Source organism: Heloderma suspectum, chromosome 4, assembly GCF_057233095.1.
Source record: "Heloderma suspectum isolate Gila_16-S chromosome 4, 16-S_ref, whole genome shotgun sequence".
In the NCBI taxonomy this organism is placed as follows: Eukaryota; Metazoa; Chordata; class Lepidosauria; order Squamata; family Helodermatidae; genus Heloderma; species Heloderma suspectum.
In genome coordinates, this window is record NC_139461.1 from 180811491 (window position 1) to 180833514 (window position 22024).

Here is a 22024-nt window from a genome sequence, read left to right on the forward strand (position 1 = left end):
CATCCCTAGTGTAGTGTTTGGTTCCACCCTGCACCACCACCACCACCACCGTGCTGAAGTGAACCATCTGTGTCTTCTCTGTGTTGATCGTCCCAAAACAGAAATTAAAGAAGGTGGTTTTTTTATTATTGTTGTCGTTGTTTGCTTGCTCTTGGCTCTTATCTTATTGCCTCTGCTGTCATCCTGTATTTCTTGAAGTTAACCTGCCTTCCATAAAAGAACATGAAATATAAAACAATAAATTAAAGACACTCATTTGCTTTGGTAGTTCTGCTTTCCTTTAGCTCTTGTGTGTCTTTGTCCATGTGTGTGTACATGCTAGGTTGTTGTTCCACCAACACTATACGTCCAAATTTCAAGACAGTGTTGAAAAAGCACAAGACACATAGTATTTATATTAATTACCTTCTTAGTCCAATAACACTCCACTGTGTGGCAAAGCAATCCAGCACAATATGAGGCATCTTCGGGGTGTTGACAGGGCAGAGGTGGGCGAGGTGCTGCTGTCAGTAGCAGCACCGTTAGGCAAGTTGTCTGTCCCCTAGTCCAGATAGTGAATCCCGGTGCAGTAGGGCAGCAGAGTGCAGAGTCCAGCTGCAGTGCTCAGAGATCACTGTTCGAGGAGGCTGGCATGGGCAGGTGCAGTAGTCACCCTCTTGCCCAAGGCAGAGCAGCATCTTCTTCTGTAGTGGAAGAGGGGAGCCCACTGATGGACATTAGGTCAGAGGTGTCTGATGTCCTCAGCATGGTAGAGAGCAAAGAGGAGGAGATTCTCCAGGGTGTTTTGGAGGAGGAGCAGCAGGTAGAGGCTCCAGCACCCAACCCCTCTTCCATTGTTCCCCCCACTCGTGTGGTGCCCAGCCAGACTCAAGGCAGGCAATCTGCATCTCCTTTTCCCCAAAAACTTCAGGGCAGCATTGTGTGGGAGCACTTTGAGTTGGGAGTGGATCCCAGCACTGCCATGTACTGCCACTGCAAGGCATTTCTGAGCATGGGGAAAGCAGCCAGGGAACTACAGCACCATCAGCCTGCTCCTGTACTTAAGGAGGCAGCACCAAGCAGTCTTGCTCAGGGAAGAGGCCCCGACATCCCAGCAGGCCACCAGCAGGGGCGAACATAAGGCTGGTAGTGCTGCCTGAACTCCTGCAAGCTCTCTGTCTCTCACCCCCAAGAGGCTTAGGCAGGCCACCATGGAGGAGATGGGTTGGGGGAAGTATGGGTCCACCAGGTGGAGGTTTCCAGCATTCAAAAATCAGTGGCCCCTCTGGGCTAGGCACTGACCATGTTCATTCAAGATACATTCAAAATACCCATTTAGTGTGTGCTAGAAATAAACAAAAGCAGATTAAAAAATTACCTCTTCCGGCCTGCCTGCCAGGTAATGTGTGTATTCAGCCATAGAGAGGCTGAGCTGGTGATTCTTCTGAATGACTGTCAGTTTGCACTTCAGAGAAACCTGCAGCAGAGATTAGGGATAATGACCTCTGCCTCAACACACTTTCCCTTCTGAGTTTGGTCTGAGTTTCTGGGACTATCCAATTCAACCTGCACCTAGCACACAAGCCAGTGGGCCAAAGTGCCTGGAATTTGGTGGGTGGGATGCCCTTGAGGGATGCTGGGAGGGACACAGGTTTCGCACACATCCATGGAAACAGGGAGAAGTTACAGCTCTTTGCTTTGGGAGTTTTTGTGGAAAAGATTGAATTTCACCAGCACTGTGCACACAAGCCAGTGGGCCAAACTGCCTGTACTTTGGTGGGTGGGATGCCCTCGAGGGATGCTGGGAGGGGGCCAGGTTTCACACACATCCATGGAAAGAGGGAAAAGTTACAGCTCTTTGCTTTTGGAGTTTTCCTGGAAAAGCTCAAATTTCAGCTGTGCCTAGCACACAAGCCAGTGGGCCAAACTGCCTGGGCTGTGGGGGTTGCAATGCCCTCAAGGGGGGCTGGGAGAGGCCAAAGTGTCACGTGCTTGTGTGGAAACAAGGAGAAGTTACAGCTCTTTGCAAGTTTCTGTGGAAAACATCAGAATGTAACTCTGCCTAGCACAAAAACCACTGGGCCCAACTGTCTGAAATTGTGCAGGTAGCCTCCAGGGAGGTGGAGAGGCCCCCAAATTCTATGCCTGCATCATGAAAACTAAAAAAAAGTAATGACTGTGTTTTCCCATACAAGTCAATGGGAAAATGCCAGAAACAGGTGATCTGGATATCTGAATCTTGCTTCAGATTCGGATCTGAGTCAAAGTGGAGGGGGTCTGAGTTAATCCACAGCAGATAGGGGTCACTTCAGAGGATCCAAAGCAGCATACGAAGTGGATTGGGGGGGTCTGTGTACAGCTGTATTAGATATTACTTCAGGGTGGGGGTGGAAGGAGGAACATGGCCAGAAGTCAATGTTCATTTTTAAAAATCCAAATAATACTGGATTTTAAAAAGCTAGAAAATACAGAGTTGGACGATGAAAAGGACATGAATGGAATGGAATGGAATGAATGGAACCAGAAGCTGTGAGGGTCTAATTAACAGGTAACTTTATGGAGTCCCGAGGTGGGTGCCTCGTAAAATGGTGGAAAGGCGGTGGAGGGAAGCGTAGCAATGAATGAAGAAAAGCTATGTTTGTAAAAATATTGAAAAGAGATGAATACACGCAACAAAACAGTCAGAGGACGACAGAAATAGAAGGAAGCTTCAAAGGGGGCCCAAGCAGAAAACAAACACTCCCAAAGGGGCAGCTTATGCCCAGAGCAAAGGACCGATCCCAGGACAAACGTAGCTGTTTTGCTTTTAGAAATCTAGGAAAGCCTGGCTGATAGCAGTCGAGGACAAAGGAATAGAAGGAGGAGGAATTACAAGGACTGCACACACGTGCACGCACCAGATCAGCAAACCATACGCCAGCTGTCTCCCAAGACACAGCTTGTGCAATAAACAAATGCAGGTGTTCACTGAACTATATATACCCCCCTCCTCCACCATTCTCTCTGATTGGAGACTGCTGGTGTCAGTTCTGCCCAAGAATTCCCATTTGCCAAAGCACACCCCCTTCTCCTCCTCTGCTTGCCTATCCTCCCGCCTCCTCCTGCCTCCAGCCTCCACTCGCCTTTTATTTATTTATTTATTTTATTTATTTATTTATTACATTTATATCCCGCCTTTTTTCCTCCAAGGAACTCAAGGTGGCGTACATAATCCTCCTCCTCCTCCATTTTATCCTCACAACAACAACCCTGTGAGGTAGGTTGGGCTGAGAGTATGTGACTGGCCCAAAGTCACCCAGTGAGCTTCCATGGCTGAGTGGGGACTAGAACCCGGATCTCCCGACTCCCAGTCCAGCACTCTAGCCACTACACCATGCTGGCTCCCTCCCTCCTCCTCCTCCTCCTGTCCCTCCACATGAGCATTGAGAAGGTGATACATTTTGGAGACAGCCTGCTCAGGCATTCAAAAGAGTTCCGAATATATGAGGCAGAGGAGGCATTTCATGGGGGGAGGTGCCTCGCAGAGCCTTGGTTCTGCTCTGATCCACTTCGTATCATGAGGAGGGTCCTCTGAATCAGCCTGCTTCACTTCATTATTTGGGCTTCATAATGAGGTGGTGCACAGCCCTACTTTTATCACATAAAATGGCAGTCAGTGCGAAATAAGGCAGGAAACAATAGGCTTATTCAGCCAGAGCCAGTGTGATGTGGTGGTTACAGTGTTGGACTGGGGAGCTATGTAGCTCACTGAGTAACTTTGGGCCTGTCACTGATTCTCGGCCTACACTACCTCACAGGGTTGTTGTAAGAATATAATAGCGATTGTCTTGGGTTCCATGGGGGATCAACCATCATTTGTTTCTTTTTCCCAGCAACCCTTAGGAGGGTCACACAGATGCAACTGAAAACCATTTCAATAACTGGTAGAACTTAAAATGAATGTCTTCAACCTGCTTTCACTTTCCATATTAAAACCATAACCAAATGGTAGGGATGTGCAAAACACTTACCCCGTTCTGGCCGGCAGTCCGCAGTGGGGGGGGGAGGTGATCTGTCCCTCCCCCCCCGGAATCCTCCCCGGCCGCATCCTGACTTCTGGCTGCTGCCAAGCTGCGGCCGCAAATGGCAGCCGCTACGCCGCCACCATTTGCGTCCCTGCCAAGCCATGATAGGCTATGTAAGTATCTATGTAGCCTATCACGGCAAAAGGCAGGGACGCAAATGGCGGCCACTACGCCATTTGCATCCCTGTCTTTTGCCGTGATAGGCTACATAGATACTTAGGTAACCTATTACGGCAAAGAGCAGGGGCGCAAATGGTGCAGTGGCCGCCATTTGCGTCCCTGCTCTTTGCCGTAATAGGCTATGTAAGTAGCCTATTACAGCTACTTACTGCCAGGTAGGTAGGTCCGTTCTGGCACCGCCAGGTAGGTCCGTTCCGGGGGGGGATTTGGGGGAGGTAGCCCATTCCGCCACAGACTCCGGGGGGCCAGATTTTAGAATCCGGCCTCACTGGAGTTCGTGGTGGAATTCTCCAACATCCCTACCAAAGGGAGACTGCATTGCTTGAACATCAGCCACCCTTTTTCCTCCTTGCCTCCCACATTTACTTTATTTACAATCTTGCCTGATGAAGAGTTCTGAAGAACTTGTAAGCTACTTTGTAACCTCTGAGTTGGCCAAGTAAAAGGTTTATGCTAATATGGATTTTAGCATTTTTCTTCTGGACTTTTTCTTTGATTCAACCTTCACTTTCAATTTGGATCACATTAACTAAGGTTGGGTGAGAATTTCATTTCATTTTAGTTTTGTTAGGTTTTCCATATTCAGGTAAACAAGACTTTCAGAAAGTCGTTTACAGTGCCCTGTAGTTGAGACATACAAGTAATGGTACTTCAAAGTCATCATTCAAATCAGATTGCTACTCTTCTTTTAAATCTTAAGAGAATGTTGTCTAGCAGTTCACCAAAGTGGCTATAAGTCTTTGCTGTCATTCTAAATTTGGTGGGGAGGGGCTGAAAATGTTAAGAATAGATGTGCTCAGTCATCAAACATAGAACCTGTCATGTAAAATAGATATTCAATAGTCTTGTGGAGGTCTTTGCAAAAAAAATGTGGTCCAAAAAGTTCATAAATAATTTGATTTCATTTCATTTTTGTTTTAATAGGTTTTCCATAGTCAGGACAAAAAGAATTTGAGATGTTTTAAAAAATGGGGAAAACAAACATGGGAAAAACTGAAACTTTACAGATTCCCTCATCCAGGCTCACAGCTTTGAGTGTTTAGTCCTTAAGGGAGCAATCCTATGGCCGCTAGTCAGTGGCTAGATGGCCATAGGATATCTGGTATTCTGGGAACTGACGTCGGAGCCCATGCTCTGAGGCTGGTTCCCGGAGAACCAACCTTCCCCCCTCCCATGCTGCCTCGTAGGCAGCACGGAACAGGTCCGTGCTCCAAAGAGGAGCATGGAGCAGCCAAAATGGGGCTTTCTGGGGCAGGGGAGGCGGAAATGCTGGTACGATACATCCTATGTGTCATCCGGGAGCCTCCTCCCCCACTCCACCTTCCCGCATCTATACGGCCAAAATCAGCTGTCTAGTCGCAAATTCAGGGCAGGAGAAGCACTGAAGAAATAATCCCCTCAGTGCTTCTCCTGCCCTGTATTGTATAGGCAGTCACCTCTGAGTTCAGAGGTGGCCACCTATCTCCGTAGGATTGTGCCCTACAAGTCTGTGTTTTAATTTCAACCATGTTTATGGGGCTGGATTAGGATTGCCACCTCCTTTCTGTCCAGGCTCCCCATCTTTAACAGCTATGTAGCAAGCAAGTACATCTGGGTCCTCTCCATGCTAGGAAGAGCTGTATCTATTGAATTTGACTTATGGAGAATTTCACTTCAGTTAATTTTTGATATGAATTTACCAAAATCCACAAAGGTCTTTATATTTGGGAGAGAAAGAAGTTGAGATTTTGAGAAGTTGAATGTGGGAAAACACAATACTGACAGATTCGCACATCTCTAATGTTAACTATTTTTGTTAAATTTCCCCATGCTTTATAATATTTATTTATTTATTTATTTATGTACAATATTTATATAAGGTTCCACATCAAGATATTTTGGAGTGGTGAACAGCAAAGATTAAAAAAAAATTAAACACCATGTTAAAACAATTAGAATATTTTTAAAAGAAACAAGTTCTGATAAGACTGAATTTAATAAACCAGAATATTTTAGTCAACCATTGGCTGATCACTCCAAGAAGGCTTCCCAAAATGACGATGTCTTCAGGAGAAACCAGAAGCAATACAACGTTGGTGCCTGCCTCACCTCCAAAGGCAGGGAGTTCCACAGGAAGGGGGCTACCACACTGAAGGCTGTTTTCATGGTGGACTCCAATGGGTCCATGTGGAACCACCAGGAATATATTTCTCATATTGCCTTATCTTGCTAGATACTGGCCTTTAAAGAAGAAATTCAAGGGGAAGGGATAATCTCCAGTGGATAGCTTAATGTTATTGTACTGTTCTGATGATTGACAGACCCTAAAAAATTGCTTTGCTAATATTTCACATTAGCACTTTCCATTAATGCACTGTAAACGATTAGCTGCATTTCATAAGTGTTATCTTTTTCTATGGATAAAAGCTTTTTAATAAACGATCAATATGTGAGTGAGCATCACACAAAGAGCTACCAAAGTCATCATTTCCAGCTGTAGCCATTTTTAAAATTGGGTTTTCATGCATGCCAATGTCAGCAGTTACAACTTACAAGAAAGTGCGCACGAGTAAACAGGATATTCAGAAAGCAGTTTACAATGCCCCTTAGTTGAGGCATACAAGTAATGGTACTTTGAAGTCATCACTCAAGTCAGGTTGCTATTGTTGTTTTAAATCTTAAGAGAATGTTGTCTAGCAGTTCACCAAAGCAACTGTTAGTCTTTGCTGTCATTCGAAATTTGGTGGGGAGGGCTGAACATGTTAAAAATAGATGTGCTCAGGCATCAAACATAGAAACTGTCTTGTAAAATAGATATTCAATAATCTTGAATTAGGTGTTTGCAACAAGATATGTGATCCAAAAAAGTTCATAAAGATGATGAGTACAGTCATGGATTCAAAGACTCTAATCTAAGAGATAATACCCCCACACAAACTAAGTGCAGCAGGGGGAGATTGTTGTGGGGGAAGAGGCCGCACCAGCTGAACCACACTGAGCTTAGCAGCTGCCACAGCTTGGCGCTTGGTAGGGATGTTGGAGAATTCCGTCACGGACTCCAGTGAGGCCAGATTCTTTAGAATCTGGCCCCCCGGAGTCTGTGGCAGAATGGGGCAATCCCCACCACCACCCCGCAGAATTCCCCCAGGACGGAGCCTACCTGGCTGCAGCAGTGTCTCCAGGTGATCTGGCTGCTGCCGGACTGTGGCCGCAAATGGCGGCCGCTATGCCGGCCGCCATTTGCGTCCCTGCCAAGCCATGATAGGCTACGTAAGTATCTATGTAGCCCATCACAGCTAACGCGGGGACACCATTTCCATCCCTGTCTTTTGCCTTGAATGGCTACGTAAATATATACGTAGCCTATCATGGCTACGGCAGGGACGCAAATGGTGGCCGGCATAGCGGAGGTCCGGCTGCGGGTAGGAATGTCGGAGAATTTCTCCACGAATCTCCGGGAGGCCAAATGCCAACGCATTCGGCCCCCCGAAATTGGTGGAGAAACGGTCCACCACTCCCCCGCCACCCCCGGGATGGGACTTACCTTGTGTGAATGTCCCTGGCGGTGGCGGCTCCCGGCGGCGGTGCGGCGGCGGTGCAGTGGTGGCGGCTGCGGCAGCCAGTCTTCCGACCGGCTGCCGCCGCCGCCATTTCCAAGTAAAACAACAACAACAACAAACGTGATAGGCTACGTAAAGATTTACGTAGCCTATCACGGCTAGATTTTCAAAAAACACAGTTATAGGCTACGTAAATGTTTACGTAGCATATCACGGCTGACTTGGGGGGGGGGAAGCGCGTATGCAAATGGCGGCGCCCATGGGTGCCACCATTTGCATTCCTTATTTGGGCGCGTGTAGTTTACATAAACATTTACGTAGACTATGGCGAAAATAAGGGCACCGCCATTTGCGTATGCGTTTTTTTTTTCAAAGTCAGCTGTGATAGGCTACGTAAACATTTACGTAGCCTATCACGGCTGACTGCAGGGACGCAAACAGCGGAGGCTATGGCCGCCGCTATTTGCGTCCCGGCAGGAGAAGAGGTTTCACGGCTGGAGGGACGGAGCACCTCCCCCCCACTGCGAAGCAAGCTGTGGGATCAGGTAAGGGACTTTCGTCCATCCCTAGCTGCGGGCGGCCCCAGCTGGCAGCTCTGTGGAGTTGCCGTGGAGCAGAGCCGGCCAGGGAGGATTCCAGGGGGGGGAGATGGAGTGCCTCCCCCCCCCAAGGATGGCCCCAGTGGAACAAGGTAAGTGTTTCGTACACCCCTAGTGCTAGGGAAGGCAGCCAAATTTCATGATGGCTAGAACCATGGCAATCACGAGATTTGGTAAAGAAAATCATGTGAGATGCAGAGATTGCATCTTGCAAGTAAAGACTGGGCCATAGCAACGGTGCAAGATATATATCCCACCTCCTAAGGCAGGAGGATGTGCACCGCTGTTCCCCGCATTGCCACGCCACCACTACCCCGTCCCTCCGTCCCCCGCCTTGCCACCAGTCTCCCAGAGTGACAAAGCAGGTAGGCAGGCTCTCTGGAGGGCAATCCAGACTGAATGCCTCACTCTGAGAGTTCCTTCCTCAAAGCACGGCATAGAAATTCCCACAGTGCATCACTGCAGGGGAAGTACTCAGAATGAGAAATCAAGTGGCAACTGCTTTGGAGAAACCACCCGCCTGATCTCTCCCTCTAAGGACCCCCTTAGAGGGAGAGATTGGTAGGGCAGCTGCTTTGGGGAGCCTGCTGGCTGCTCTCCCACTTTGGTATTTGCCACAGTGGAAGATGGGGGTCGATTTAGCAGCAGTGCCCATGGGGGACCCTCCCAGCTGGGGTGTATGATCCCCTGCCCGTCCTGAACTGCCAACTGAAGAGGGGATTCACCCTGCCTCATGGGAGAGCCAGACCTGTTTGGGCAAGGCCAGTGGTGTCTGCCTCTTCATTCTCAGATGCAAAATGTGTACACAAAGAAAGAGGGGTGTTTGTAATTTATTGAGCTGAAATCCCAATTTAGGTAAATACAGTGGTGGCTGGTGATTCCAGTTCTGGAAGGGCAATGATTCTATGCAGGATCTTAGTAACCACCAGCCAAAATGCTAACAGTGTATCCAAGGTGCTGAACACATTTTGGGGATAGGGTTCAGCACCTTGGATAGCACCATTAGGATTTTGGCTGATGGTAACAACAACCCTGAGAATGGAATCACAGCCCCTCCGGAATTGGAGTCACCAGCCACCACAGGGTACATGTGAAAACAGATGACATTCTCTTCTTTCCCTGTCTCCACCATTCCATGCTTGACAACTACTTCGACATTCCTGGAGAGCAAAGAAAGACACATCAAAAAACCCTAGTTTGACAACCCTGATTAAAAATAAGAACAAGGGCATGTGCAGTTTTGCATTTTAAACTCACTTAAGATCATAGTAGTATCATGCTTGCAGAAATAAAATATTTGCTTCTGCTGTCCTGATGTTAAACACATTAGTGATAGAAAAGGATAATGTATTTTTCAAGGAAAATAAAGTGAGCATCTGTATCCATATACATTGTCAGCCATCCACAGCTATCAAATCATTTTGTCAGCTATCAAATCGTTTTGAAAATGACAAGAAAGACAGGTCACTGCAGCAAGTGGTGCCAGCCTCAGGGGGTCCCTCCCAGCATGCCCAGCTCAGGTGTTGATGGCGGTCCTGTTTGCTGCTGCCTCCCTTACCTGCTGTTCTCTGGGTGGTCATTTGAGAGCCAAACTACACATTCCAGTAATCGTGGAGTATGTAACTCAATGTTATATTTTTATCGACTCTAGTGTAAGCATGTGTGGTCCCAATTCACACTGGGACCACCACTCTGGGAGAGAGGGATTAAACCTCCCCTACCCACCATTTCCCTCTAACCCCCGTCCCTGCAGGGGGATTAGCAAAAGAAAAAAGCTTCCATTGGCATCTGCAAGGGTTCCCCTTATGACCTGGACCCTCCCTGAGCAACTCCCTAAGGATCTCTTGCCTCCTTAAGAGTTCCACCTTCCTTCTTTTCAACTTCTTCTTTCCAGTAATGCGGGATTCAGACTGTATACGTGGGGTGATTTGCACTCTAAACACAGGGTTTAACCACAACAGTTTACTGGTAAATTTAAAGCTAGCAAATCAAAACTAAAGGTATTTTTACAATAGAGATGAGTGATACAAAAGGCATTAAGAGAAAATAAAAGGTGCAAAGCACAAGTTCCTTTACCCTAGCTGTACTTAGACTTCTCCAGGCTGCTTCTTCCTGCTCCCTCTTCAGGCTCTGGTCTCCCCAGCTCTGCTCTTACAGGCTCTCTCACTCTCTTTATATACCCTCCTCCCTCAAAACCAAAAGTACTGTTTCAGATCTGAAGCAATGAAATTTAACTGGGGAAATGAAAATGAAAACTGGGAAATGAAACTACTCCTCTCAAGGATACATCCTCCCAACAATAACACCAACAACCCAGGCCTTTAAGCCTGCCCATTTTTCCCTTTGCTTCTGTAGGTCTTGAACCTTCACAGCATCAATGGGAGCTTCTTCTTTTTCCTTTTGTTAATTTCAGGAAGCAAATATTGGCTGTAGGTATAATCCTCCTCTACTGGGGCACAGTAGCCCTGATCCAAATTGGGTCCATGCATGCTTACAATAAAGTCAATGAAAGGAGAACCCTGAGCGACACACTATATGATTAGCGTAACGTGTGGGTTGCCTCTGAAAGTAGGGTGGCCAGGTGTCCTCGTTTACAGAGTACAGTGTAACACTATTTTGAAGAGCTGGCAGAGGACACTCCTGTGTTTGAAGGTCTGCCCTTTTTGATGGGCTGTCCAGTCCAAATATGGTTTAACATCAAGGAACCACAAGAAGGTAAAGCAAAAGGGGCCTTGAAGTTGCCCATCAATAGTTAGCACCCGAAGGGCCAACTGAGGGCCACATGGGTCACCTGGTTCCAGTCTTCCCCCATGCGGTGAGATGTATTCCAATTTATATTATAGTTATTATTTCTAAATGTGTGTCTATACACATAAATGTCCATATGTAACTGGTATGCAAATTGGTACCCACCGCCCTTCAACCTGACCCGCCTCACAGGTTTGTTATTGGGACAGAAGGGAGGAATCTATGTACAGTATGCCATCCTGAGCTCCTTGGTGGATGGACAGGATAATGTTTTTATTATAATTATAATTTATCCTGCCCATCCCCCAAGAAACTCAGGATGGTGTTCATCAGCATCATTATAAATAAATATGTATGAATCACCTTACAGATAAGGCTCAGCATTGTGTGCTTCCACCTCCTGGGAAAATGTCCAAAATGTGTATTGGAGAATGGGAAAGGAAGGGTGAGTCAAGCTTCCTCCTCTCTATACATAAATTTAGACTGTTTATGCTGAATTATTTCTCTGCTACTTTCCTCTGCAGTCTGCCAACAGTGGGGGGGAGGCCTTGTTTTTCTACTGCTCTACAGGCATAATACAAATCAAAAAGAGGAAAGACAAGAAGCATACAGGGAAAAATAATAGCATTACTTGAAGTCCAGAGGGAATATTTCCATAAGAGCGTCCTTTATACCTTTAATTTTCACATACTGATCTAATTATCCAGCCACTAGATTCCAAGTGTCATCTAAAGAAACCAATTACTGCTTATCATTCCGAATACCAGAAAGTGACTTAAACAATATTTAAATTAAAAAATACCACCATTGCTGGATTGCTTGATAATAATAATTTTAAAAGGTGCAGTAATGTAATTACGGCTAAGTAAGGTTTGATTCTCCAGACGGCTCATGAGAATTTCACTTCACAATAATTCAGGAAATGTACACAGAAAGCCCCAGTCTGTAGCACATTAAAGGATGCTAAGGGAAAAATACTTGATACTTGCTGTTTATGACTGATAAAAATAACAGCTGTCTTAAATGCTCTTAACACATCCACAAGTCCTCCAGGAAATGTTGCAAACTTTCAACACTTCCATCATTTTAATGGTCAATTACCAAAGAGGATGCAAGTTTTTAATGTGTGGTACTTTTACAGAATGCAGTCAGAGCAACTTTGACACAAAGTTTTCTCCCATTTATTTCTCGAACAGGTTTGGATTTTGCAAGGCATTCTGCATTATTCTAAGGCTGAATCTACATATAGTATTTCTACCATTATCATACTGCAGTGATAACTATTGGTGCCCACTGGTGTCATGTGCACCAATAGTTACCATTGCAGTATGATAACAGTAAAACTGCTGTGTGTAGATTCAGCCTAAGACAGCCTTCTTCGACATGGCGCCCTCCAGAGGTTTTAGACTTCAACTCCCATCAGCTCCAGCCAGCATGGCTAATGATCAGGAATTCTGAGAGTGGTCCAAAACATCTGGAGGACACCAGGTTGGAAAGGCTGTTCGAAGACATTGCCATTGGGCAAGAAGAACAGGATGTCTTACAGCCAGGAGAAGTGCTAATTAACATAACAAGGGTTTATATGCTGAGATGCTCAGAGTTCTTACACGTGTTTTCCAGGTGGCCACACATTTAGGCAGCTTATAGTACCAAATCTGCTCAGCTTCTGCAGAAGAACTGCATCATACACCTTTAGATCATTGCATGGACCAAGAGAATGTGCTCCATACTCTCCTGTGTGATAGGAAGTTCTGTGAGCACCCTTTTAGGGAGCCAGTTTCCTTGCAAGGAGAAACTAAGCCTTATACTGTTGCTTTTTATATTTCTTTAACTGAAAATATGCATGTTATATATGGAGTAACAGGCAACCACCCAAACAGATAGTGCTAGTCCTCTTACAGCAACGTTCCCCAACCAGTTGCTTTTCTGATGTTTTTGGAGTTCAAACCCCACCCACTCCACTCAGTATCAGGAATTCTCCAGCTGGTCAGGAATTGTCCTGTCCAGCTTCGTTTCCAAAGTGCATACAGGCAAGGACCTGGCAAGTCAGGTCAGGGCAAGGCTAGGGGTGGATGAAAGTCCCTTACCTGTCATCGAAGGACGTTCACGGTGGGGGGGAGGCGCTTCGCTGCTCCCCCCGCGAAGTTCAGGCCAGGGGGGGAGGCTTCCCACCTCGCCCTGGCCGAAATTCAGGCCGAGGAGGAGGCTTCCCGCCTCGCCCGGCCAAAATTCAGGCTGGGGAGGAGGCGTCCCACCTCGCCCGGCCAAAATTCAGGCCGGGGAGGAGGCTTCCCACCTTGCCCGGCCGCGAACGCGAAAGTTTAAAAAAAAAAAAGCCCCCTGATAGGCTACGTGACGATTCACATAGCCTATCATGGCTAGATCTGCAAAGTCAGCTGTGATAGGCTACATCAATCATCATGTAGCCTATCACGGGTGACTTTAAAAAAAAAAAGCGCGTATGCTAATGGCGGCCCCCATAGGGAGCCACCATTCGCGTTCCTTATTTAGTCACTGTAATCTACGTAAATCTTTACGTAGACTACAGCAACCAAATAAGGAATGGGAATGGCGGCTCCCTATGGGGGCCGCCATTATCCGTACGCTTTTTTTTTTTTAAGTCACCCGTGATAGGCTACGTGACGATTGACGTAGCCTATCACGGCTGACTTTGCAAATCTAGCCGTGATAGGCTACGTGAATCGTCACGTAGCCTATCAGGGGGCTTTTTTTTTTCTTTCTTTTATTGCAATGGCGGTGGCGGCAGCCGGTCAAAAGACCGGCTGCCGCTCCCGCCCCGCTCGAACACCCGCCGAACCGCCGGCCGGACCCGCCGCCGGGAGGGACATTCGGCGAAGGTAAGTCCCATCCCGGGGGGGGGGGTGCAGGGGGCGGGGGGGTTCGGAGGATTTCTCCCCGAAACTTGTTCGGGGGGCCGAACACGTTGGCGCTCGGCCCCCCGAAGTTTCGGGGAGAAATTCTCCGCCATAAGGCCAGTCTGGCATAACGGTGCTGAAGGTCAGGCAAGTTAGACCAGGTTGGGTCTTCCAGACCTTGGCTAGCTCCCCGTAGGGATGTACGGACTATGTAAAATCCTCTCCGTCTGTGTTTCGAAGATTGTCAGGTGCCTTTTGTTCCATCTAGGGATGGCAGATAATTCCACCACGGATTTCAGTGAGGCCAAATGCACTGGCATTCGGCCCCCCGAAATCCATGGTGGAACGGCCTGCCACCCCCCGCCACCCTGGGGATTCCCCCCAGGATGAGGCTTACATGGGGCTGATGTTCCGGACTGCAGCAGCTCCAGCGGCGGCTCCGGGAGCGGCTGGTCTTTTAACCGGCTGCCACAGCTGCCATTTGCATCCTGGTCTTTGCCGTGATAGACTATGTAAGTATTTACGTAGCCTATCACGGCAAGCCATTCCAAAAAAAAAAAAAGGCGTACACAAATGGCGGCAGCTACGGCAGCTGCCATTTGCATTCCCTATTTTTTGCCGTTCTAGCCTACGTAAATAAAAAAAAAAAGTGATAGGCTACATAACGATTAACGTAGCCTATCACGGCTAGATTTCCAAAGTCAGCCGTGATAGGCTACGTTAATCGTTATGTAGCCTATCACGGGTGACTTTGGGGGGGGGAAGCACGTATGCTTTTTTTTTTTCAAAGTCACCCGTGATAGGCTACGTAACGATTAACGTAGCCTATCACGACTGACTTTGGAAATCTAGCCATGATAGGCTACGTTAATCGTTATGTAGCCTATCACAGGGTTTTGTTTGTTTGTTTGTTTTTTACACTTTGTTTTGCGGCCAGGGAGACGGGGCGCTTCTCCCCGGCCTGAATTTCGGCCGGGCGAGGCAGGAAGCCTCCCCCCCCGGCCTGAATTTTGGCCGGGCGAGGCGGGACGGCTCCCCCCCCTCGCCTGAACTTTGAGGGGTGAAGCGAAGCACCTCCCCCCCACCGCGAAGCACCCCTGCGAAAAGGTAAGTGACTTTCATACATCCCTACATAACATTTAGTGTATTTCCCCCCATTCCATTTAATATTTCCTCAGCCACAACTTATGTATTTTCCTATGAATTTATATGCGTACATTTTGGGAAAGTAAAAAAATCATCCAAAAGTCCACAGACTCCACACAGGCTGTGGGTGTCGCTCCGCAGCAAATTCCGCAGGTCATATTCTTAGAAATCTGACCTCATTTTAGTCCATCTTGAATTTCTCCAGCATCCCTAGCTCCCAGTTAGCTGAGATTCAAGCAAGGAGAACTGTTCACTCAGCAACAGTCAAAGGCTTTCTGAAGCCTAATAAAGGCCAGCAGCTCAAGACCTGCAGTTACGGTTGTTGGAGAATCCCACCATGGACTCCAGTGAGGAGAGATTCTTTAAAATCTGCCCCCCCACCAGAGTTCGTGGCGGAATGGACTACCCCCCCCCCAAATCCCTGGAACAGACCTACCTGGCAGTGGCTCCAGCGGCAGAGGCTCCAGCAGAGGCTCCAGGTCATCTTCCGGGCTGCTGCAGCTGCAAATGGCGGCCATCGTAGCGGCTGCCATTTGTGTCCCCGCTTTAGCCGTGATAGGCTACGCAAATATTTACGTAGCCTATCACGGATAAAGCAGGGACCCAAATGGCATAGGGGACGCCATTTGCATCCCTGCTTTAGCCTTGATATGCTACATAAATATATACGTAGCCTATCACGGCCTAGCGTAGGGACGCAAATGGCGTCCCCTAAGCAGGACACCATTTGCATCCGCAGCCGCCCAGCAGAGGATGGAGGCCCCGCTGCAGATCGGCCCAGCTGTAATGGGGCTGTAATGGGGGAGTGTCTTCTGCACCAGAGGAGTCGGGCAGAGGCACATCCTCTGGTCTGGGAGGCCCTGGCCTAGTGGGGACTGGATTAATGGATGAAGTCTGCTCTGCCTCTGAGTCATCTTCAGAGCCAGAGGACAGGTCAAGGCTGGGGAACATGACAGTAATCCTGGAAGTTGTCTTTCAAAATCAAAACATCTGGAGGATACCAGGTTGATAAAGGTTGCTTTAAAGCATTAGTTCTCCCAGGGCAGCAACATACCAGTGGAGAACCCAAGGCACTTTCTTGACAAAGCTGCAAAATGGTGTGACTCCAAGGTGATCTTGCATCCAAATAACCCCGCCAACTTTCAGACTATCCCCTCCTATTCCAGCTTCCACAGAAGTCTCAGATTCACATGATACATCCAAATAGATTTGTGATCATGCAACCAAAGTATCCCTTCATGGTTTCGATTATCATGTGAGAACCAGAGTCATGCAGTTCAGACCAAGGAATTATTGCATTTGTCTTCCCCTCATATTGTGATTATTCTTACACTGAGACAATGTCCCAGGCTGCAGAAGCTTTGCAAACGGTCCCAGGCTGTTGCAAACAAGAAAAAAAATGGACTTTCGGAGCTTTAAAAAAAATTATCTTGCTTGCTCTATGTTGCTGCAAGGAAGAAGATAATTTTTCTAAAACTCTAAAAGCCCCATTTGTTCTTGCTCTGCAGAGCTTCTGCAGCCTGGGAGCCCTTCCTGAATGTCTGTACGAGAGGGCATGGTCATGTGGTCTCCTGGGACTTCAGAAAGAGCTGCTCGGCTGGAGCATCTTCTCTCTAAAAAGAACTGGGCAGCTGCAAGTGCGGAGGTGGGGGGTTAAAGTAAACAAAAATGGAAAGGAGATCCTTAGCCACCACCTACACTTAAAATGGTCAGAGGAAATCCTGCCCTCTTCCCCAAGAAAAAAGTTACTTGAAATTCTCACCTCCCCAGCCTCTTTTGCCAGAATTTTTATTTGGCCCTCACCCCTCCACGAAATGCCAAAAATGGAAGAACTGAATTTTTCAGCACAGCACTAATTAGACGGTTGAAGAAGGAAGGATTAAGGGCCTGCAGAAAGAGCTGGAAGGAGAGTTGGGGCGCTGGCCTGTGATATATTTTTTTCTAAGCTACCGCTGAAAGAGAGAGAATTACCTGTGCAGCCATGGCTAGGTTCTGCTGTACAGCTGAGCAAGGAGACGGCACTGAAGGAATGAGAAGAATGGTAGCTGCTGGAGGCAGGTTTTGGAGTTCCTTGCTGAGTAGGACAAGCATAAGTCAAGGTCTGTGTCTGACTCTGTACAGGGTGGCTTTTAGAGAGGAAAAATGGTTTTCCTGTTTTCCTTTAAACTATAAGTATGCTTGTCACCCCTGAGCCCACAAACACCCAAACAAGAATACCATATGGTGTCAAGTGATACCCTGTTTCCTCTAGGGATGTGAGAACTCACCCCCGTCTGGGTTCTTTGGACTCCTGCCTAGCCCCTGCTCCTGCTTGCCGGTCACTGGATCGTGCTTGAGCCCCTCTCACACTCGTCGAGCAGCCTGCACTCACCCCAGCAGCCTTGTGGAGCTCCGCAGTTGCCATTTCTAAAAAAAAAAAATGGCAATCAGAAAAATGTGCATGTTTTTGCATGCGTGAAAATGTACATTTTTGGAAATGCGCATATTCTCATGTGTGAAATACATATTTTTGTGAAGGCACCCATTAGTCTGTGTACAAAAATGTGAATTTTTCATAAAATACGCATTTTCACACATATGCAAATAGGCACATTCGAAAAGTGTGCTTTTTCGTACACGCAAATATGTGCAGACGCAAAATGTACATTTTCGCGTGTGTGGAAATTTGCACATTTTTGCGATTGCCACTTTATTTCTCAGAAAATGGCGACCGTGAAACTCGATAAGGCTGTCGGGGGTGAGTGCAGGCCATTCACCGAGTGCAGGTAGAGGGTGAGCAGGGACAGGGCCTCGGCGAGCAGAGCTCGGGGGTGCAGGCAGGAGCAGGTCCACCAGATTCCCAAACTGAATCAGGTGCCTGTGCTACTCCTAGTTTCCTCTGCGAGTTAACAGCAGCCAGAACTGAAACTCTGCAGCCACTATTGATGGCAGTGCAAAATGGGCCAGTTTACACAACCCAGTGCCAGCTCCAGGCTTTTGAGTGCTCTTGGGCAAGACACCCTCAATGGGCCCCCTCCCTGAGTCTACATTCTCACTGCTACTGTCACCAGTTGCTATTGCTTCTCATTCTCTTCCTCATCATTGCACCCACTTGCTTGCTTGACAGGCAGAGAGCCAGTGTGCAAGCGGAAGTAGCATCTACTGCCCCTCCTTCTCACCACCACCATTGCCTGAGCAGGTGAACAAGTAGGTTGCAATTATGAAGAGGAGCAACTCACAGGGGCTCTTGTCAATGGGCCCCTGTTGGGGTGTGGGCCCTTGACAGGTGCCCAACTATGCCTACCCTTAATGCTGGCCCTGCTGTCACCAGCTGAGTTATGCTTAACAGGCAATCTTGGCAAAACCGGAGAAGGTGGGAGCAGAAGGTTCAGCTGTACTTAACAGTCACCAAAACAAATCACTCAGCCTGAAGGTATTATAATTGCCCATATGCTTCATTTCATTGGGGATAGGGCATTGGGACAGAAATTTATAACATTATGAGCTTGCAAAAAACCCTGCAGAATCTTAAAAGCATTCAAGGATAAGGTGGCCACTCGCACATCATCAAAAAAAGAGGACAGGCATCACAAAAAAGAGGGCAGAGAGGATACAGGTTTGCATAATATTTGCAGATGCTTATTTATATGTATAAATGCACATTTTGAAAGAATTACTATAATTTAAATAAACATACAGACTGCTGTCCAGGTGGCAGTTAGTGATGGGCTATGTCAAGTCCTCTTACTTCTCCCTTGTTTTATATTGATTGATTGATTGATTGATTGCCAGACTTGAACTTGACAGGTCATCAAACAGAAGATGTCTTCAAATAGTCGACTGTCCTCTTTAAAGTAAGACACATGGCCATCCTATCAAGAATTATTTTGAACCTAGAGGGGAAAAAATATATTGAGAGATACCAGTTTTGGCAGCACCAATTTGATGAGGCAGCAGGAATCAATAGATAACTTGGTTACTGAACTAAGGCAGATTCATAAATGAATTTTTTGCTGTACCGTAGCTAAGAACTACTGACTGCTGTGAGAAACTGACACTGATACAGGGTGCAAGCAAGGAGCAAAGTATGCTTTGTGTTTGTTTGATGCTTTTTTGTTTGTTTGTTTTTTAGTGTGGGGTGTCTGATGGGGCATTTGTGCAGCTGGAAAATCTGCTTTAAAAAAAACTCTGGTTCATAGCTCTATCCCCCACAAGCAAGGTTGAAGGAGCTTGAATAGGACCATTTTCAGTGCTGGGGCTGGTGTGACTGCATCACCTATAGGCTGCTTCTAGAAAAAGAATGCAACCCTTAGGACTCCAGGTAAACTTCTTGCTACCCTATAACTACTTGTGTTCCAAAATCAAAGTTATTTTGTTTTTCCTCAAATTTTGTTGTTCAGTCAGTCGTTCAGTCATGTCCGACTCTTCGTGACCCCATGTACCATAGCACGCCAGGCCTTCCTCTCCTGCGCTCTCTCCCAGAGCATGCTCAAGTCCATATTCATTGCATCAGTGATGCTATCTACCCATCTCATCCTCTGCCGTCCCCTTCTCCTTTTACCTTCAGTCTTTCCCAGCATCAGGGTCTTTTCCAGAAAGTTTTCTCTTCGCATTAGGTGGCCAAAATATTTCAGCTTCAGCTTCAGTATCTGTCTTTCCAAGGCGCACTCAGGGTTGATTTCCTTTAGTATTGACTGGTTTGACCTCCTTGCAGTCCAGGGGACTCATAAGAGTCTTCTCCAGCACCACAGTTCGAAAGCATCAATTCTTCGGCGCTCAGCCTTCCTTATAGTCCAGCTCTCCCAGCCATACGTTACTACTGGGAAAACCATAGCTTTGATTAGACGGACCTTTGTCGGCAAGGTGGTGTCTCTGCTTCTTACTATGCTGTCTAGGTTTGCCATAGCTTTCCTCCCAAGGAGCAAGCGTCTTTTAATTTCATGGCTACAGTCACCATCTGCGGTGATCTTGGAGCCCAAGAAAATAAAATCTGTCACTGTTTCCTCAAATAGCCAACGTGTATTATAATCCCCCCCCCCATAGCCTACACATATAACAGAGGTTGTGAAAAGAACATAAGAAAAGCCGTGCTGGATCAGTCCCAAACCATATCTAGTTCAGCATCTTGTTTCCCACAGTGGCCAACTAGATGCCTATGAGAATTCCACGAAGAGGGCATGAATGCAATAGTAGCCACCTCCGACTCATGTTCCCCAGGAACTCACATTCATAGGCATACTGCTTCTGATGCTGGAGGTAAAATACTGCTATCATGACTAATAACCATTGATAGCCTTATCCTCCATGAATGTTTTTTTTTAATTATTATTATTATTATTATTATTAACAATAACAACAACATCTGTATACCACTCCATATCTAAAGCAGATTCTGGAGCAGTACATATAAAAGTAAAATAGTAAAAAAATTAAAACACCATTATTACAATTATTCTTTTGTACAACAGGGATTTGGAGAACCAGGGATGGTCAAGCATGCTGAAATTCTTTGAACTTCACTCCAAGGTCCAGTTTCACTTGCTCCCATTCTCATTTGCAACCTGCTTTTTCAGTTCATTCAAACAGGAGAAGTGCACATTTTGAATGGGGAAAGTGCATTTTTCAAAAGTGCAAAAATGCCATTGACTAAGGAATGAAAACACAATTTTTTTTTAGAGTGTGCATTTGTTAAAGTACGAATTTTTTAAGTGCAGGTTTCCCAAATGCAAGTTCAGGAATTTGTGAAGATTTTCAGAGAATGTGTTTCTGTTTTTGTTCACGGTTGCCAACAGGGCATTTTTGAGTGTTTTGCGAACTGAACTGAAATTCTCATACATCTCTACTCTAATCCCCTTTCGAAGCTATCCATGTTTTTAACCATCACTTACATTTTCTGATAACAAATTTCATAGCTTAACTGTGTGAAGAAGTACTTCCTTTTGTCTGTCCGCTATTCAGCTTCACTGGATGACCCGGGGTTCTAGTGTGAAGACAGAGAGAGAAAAGCTTCTCCCTGTCCACTTTCTCCACACCAATTGTATATATCTGTCATATCCATCCCCATTACTTGTCTTTTTTCTAAGCTAAAAAGCCCCAGACATTTGAAGCTTTCCTCATAGAGGAGTTGCTCCAGCCCCTCGATCATTTTGGTTGCCTTTTTCTGCACCTTTTCCAGCTGAAATCCTATACCAATTTACCTGAGAGTAAGCTGCATTGAATTCAGTGGGGCTTACTGCCAAATGGTCATGTATAGGACTGAGCTGTTAATCTGCTTTCTCTCCCTTTTTATATGTTTATTTTTCAAACTCCCAATACACACATCTCACCCTTGATAGAAAATATTGAGCTAATGCAAATCTCCCCTGCCATTCAGGCCCCTTTTATCCTTTCTCAAAAAGGATATATAGCACAAAATAATGTCAAACTTACTTCCTGCGGAGCCTTTGCAAGTTTCCCTGGGGGTGAAAAGGAATGTTTCCAAAAATCAGATTGATATTTACTCTGTTTGGTCCAAATTGCATTTTGTAACATTTAGGAGGCACAGAGTCTGATGTCAGATTCCACTCAGGCAGCTTGTTTTGATGAAAAGAAATGGACAAAGCTAGATCAGAGGAGGCTGTAACTATGGGTTAGATGAGTCTGTTATAATGCCCCCTAGAGTTAGGGATGGCAGAGAATTCCACCATGGATTTCAGTGAGGCCGAATGCACTGGCATTCGGCCCCCCGAAACCTGTGGCGGAATGGCCTCCCACCCCCTGCCCCCCCCACGGAATCCCCCCGGGACAAAGCTTACCTGGAGCAGATGTTCTGGCAGCAGCGGCAGCTGGTCTTTTGGATGGCTGCTGTGGACTCAAATGGCGGCCACCACACCATTTGCGTAGCTGCCTTTGCCGTGATAGGCTACGTAAATACT

General features: G+C 46.6%; 1 long non-coding RNA gene across 1 annotated transcript in view; it reads right to left on the minus strand.

Moving 5' to 3' along the window:
- The window catches only part of LOC146347815 (uncharacterized), a 95500-nt gene extending 78231 nt beyond the window's left edge, over positions 1 to 17269 (minus strand). Inside the window, exon 1 of the long non-coding RNA XR_014790428.1 lies at positions 17103 to 17269. This is a non-coding gene — a long non-coding RNA (uncharacterized LOC146347815). The remainder of the gene's footprint in view (positions 1 to 17102) is intronic.
- Positions 17270 to 22024: the final 4755 nt, after the last annotated feature.